We start from the raw sequence: 3424 nt of genomic DNA, 5'->3' as shown, positions 1-3424 counted from the left end.
TCATGCACACACACTTCTGCAAAGATGTATCCCAACAACAGCCTGTTCAACCTCAGCTGGTGCCACCTTTGCTATAACTCCTTGTAGCTAAGAACAATTTTTTAAAATTATTTTATATAATTCTCTCTATGTTCATATTTAAAACTCTCCCTTACTCCTGGAATGTGCTCATAATTTATTTTGGCGCAGAAGTTTTCATTGAAATTCTATTCTATTTCCATATCCACATCATTATTCTTTTGAGACTCTGTCTCTGTTCTGAGTGAGTATGATGTATCATCTCTCTGAATAGGGCAGCTAAGACTACTTTACTTTAGGAGTTCTGTTTACCATATTGCTGAACAGAAATGTATATAACCAATTGCATCTAATTTTTTTTGGCTGATTATCTATTCTCATATTTCTGGTAAGGAGCATTATATCATTTTGCTAGGTTGGTACTTGCTAGCAGGTATCCCAGGCCAACAGGGTCCCAGGCAGATCCACTAGATAATGGAGAGGAAAAGGCTTTAAAAAAAAACACAAAAAAACCCTTTTTTATTGGTCCCCTGTGAATTTCAAATCATGTATCCCGATTCCACTCATCTTCCCCCTCACATCCTATCTAGACTCCACCCTTGAAACCTCCCTCCCAATAGAGAAAAAAATCTCATTGCTGAAGCTGAACAGTGTCACAGTGTGTCACACAGCATACCTTTTTGTCCAGACTTTTTGACGTGCAAATGTTCATTGTAATGACTTGTTGGTCTGCTACAGGCCTCTGGCTTCTGTTACTCTATGGATACTGGAACCTCACTAGAAATCGGCTAGGATATCCTGTTGTTGCCTGGTGTCATGGAGAACCTGCTGTTTTGGGTCTGTAGGACCAGCCTCTTCATGCACTCTAGAAGATCATCAATGGGGTAGATATTGGGCTTGACCAATTCCAAACCCTGGATCTGGGCCTGAGAGGTAGCTGAGCTGCTCAGCCCACCAGTTTTCCCGCTGTCATGGAATTCAGGGCTGGCTCACCAGCAATCCCTGCTACCAGGGCCAGCTCTACAATGCTGTCCAGGTGAGACGCAGTGCCAGCTCTTCAGCTCTTCAGCTCTGATGACCTTCTGCCATTGGTTGCACAGGGCAAAAAAGAGGAGCTCTCCCCCTCCCCCTCTCGCCCATGTCACTGCATAGCAGACAAGTTGCAGGGGCCAGCTCTCCTATTCTCATATCTTCAGGGCCAGCTCACCTACACCCCCACTAATCAGGGTCAGTCCTACTGTGCTGCTTAGGTGAGACTCAGGGCTTGCTTTCTCTCCCAAGTGCTGTAGAAGGCGAGGGAAAGGCAGGGCCAACTCTCCTGCTCTTCTAACCCTGTCAGGGACAACGTTCTTGACGGACATTGGTGGTTAGGGCCAAAGGGAGGGAAGGGTATCTTTCTCTCAGTTATGCCACTGCATACCAGACAAGATATGGGCCAGCTCTCCCACACTCTCCTCCTCCTCTGTGTTGCTTAGGCAAGGTACAGGGTCTGCTTTCTCAAGTTGTGTAGGTGGTAAGGGGCAAAGCCAGCTTTCCAAACCAGGTCTCCCATCTTGCCACAGGTGGTGAGGGGCAAGAGGGGAGGGGGCTTCTTTCCCTCATCCACATAGGGCCAGTTCTCCTATCCTTGTATCTGGGGGTGGGGTTGGAGCTCACCAGCAACTCCCACAATGAGAAGAGCAGCTCTCCGAAGTACTGCAGCTGGCGAGTGGCGGGGTTAGCCCTAGTGCTCTCATGTCCCCAGGGCCAGCTCTCCCCCGATGCCCAGGTGAGGCATGGGGTCAGTTCTGCACAGCCCTCAGACTTTTATTTATCTCTAAGCAGCAGGCCAGACTAGTGATGTCTGCCTGGTCTATCTGGTAGATCTGGTGTTTCAGGGCCATGGATCAGACATGGCCCCCAGGGGCATCACAAACTAGGACCCCACCATGATCCCAGGTGGTATCGCTGGCTACTCACATCAGGCTGTTCCTCACTACCTTCAAATCGCTAGTTCTGTCTCTCTCCATTGTGATCATATCCTTCTGATTCCTTTTCTTTTCTCTTTAGCACTTGCTCCTCTTAGAAGTGCCTGGCGTCTCTGAGTGTTTGGGGTTGTCTCAGGAATGGTCTCAGAGGAGCTATGCCTCTGTGATTGTGTATTATGGCTCTGGGAAGAGGTTTTCTAGGGCATGGTCTGGCCACTAGTCCTATGTGGCCCTCGACTGGTGGTTGTCTCAGGCTAGCTCCCTGTCCAAATCCCCTAGCACGGGAGTGCTGGTTATATCAGGCTCCATTTTTTTTTTCAGGGAATGATAGGATATCAATCATTCAGATGTTCATAGGTCAGAACACTGGTAGACAGACCCTCTCTCCTCTCTGCTACCTACTTTACATGTGATACAGCAGCCACACCCACAAAGTGTCTAGAGGTAGGGGCCCTTTTTTTTAAAAGCTGGTCTCAAAACAAGCCAGATTAGAACACCAGAGTGTCACTGAATAGATGATGGGTAAGGCTCTTTCCTTTTCTTATGGAATATTGTCAAACAGAAGAGAAAAATGTGGATTTTTTTCTTCAAAGAACAATTCCTATTAAAAATACATTTATCAGAAATGACTCTCAAACTTTTTCTCACTCTTCATCAATTTTACTAAGTATATCTGGCACATACCATTTCAAGTCATAACAAAGATATTTCAGTGAAGAAATCATGTCTATTAACCCTTCCTTACTCTGGGTAATAATTTGGCACTTATAAGCCATAGACTTATTTACATCTTTTAATAAGGATAAAACTATGTGAGTCACAATGCACATGTCTTATTTTAAAAATCCAAACTTTAAAAAAATGACACTTGCCCAAAGCAATTAAAACTAATAGAGATAAATATAATACAAAAGATCTCTTAGTATTAATCAGTGGGCTGTGAAGTGATACACCATGTTGCAAACAATCTTATGAATACTTAATCCACTTCAAGTTGGATTTTTTATAGTTCTTTATTGCCTGAAGTAAAGTACTGTGTAGTATGTGCCTTTTATTTTCAAAGCCGAGTAAATGCTTTTCTATTTGTAAGTGCTTGATTAAAGTCTTTTGAATGAAGGGGGGGAAATCTCAAGCTCCTGGCAACTCTATTGCTTGGTTTATGTCAAGATTATAATCATTATCACTCTTATAGATGGAGACAGGTTCGAATACAAACTACAATAACTATTTCAATCAAGGGGCTTTGAAACAGGAGAATAGTAGTATATGTGCACCCAGAGGACCGTCTGACCTAAGTCTAGGGATATTGACTCCCAAATGAAACTTTACCGTCACTTTCCTGCAGGGCTGGACAGAAGAAAGAAAGAAAGAAAGAAAGAAAGAGAGAGAGAGAGAGAGAGAGAGAGAGAGAGAGAGAGAGAGAGAGAGAGAGAGAGAGA

General features: G+C 44.2%; 1 non-coding gene across 1 annotated transcript; it reads right to left on the bottom strand.

Moving 5' to 3' along the window:
- Nucleotides 1-2308: 2308 nt before the first annotated feature.
- LOC115029483 lies at nucleotides 2309-2434 on the bottom strand. Its single transcript, XR_003835057.1, has one exon. It is a non-coding gene; the product is annotated as a small nucleolar RNA SNORA17 (small nucleolar RNA).
- Nucleotides 2435-3424: the final 990 nt, after the last annotated feature.

The sequence above is a fragment of the Mus caroli genome, chromosome 15 (assembly GCF_900094665.2).
Source record: "Mus caroli chromosome 15, CAROLI_EIJ_v1.1, whole genome shotgun sequence".
Taxonomy (NCBI): Eukaryota; Metazoa; Chordata; class Mammalia; order Rodentia; family Muridae; genus Mus; species Mus caroli.
This window is presented reverse-complemented; position numbering and strand designations above follow the sequence as displayed.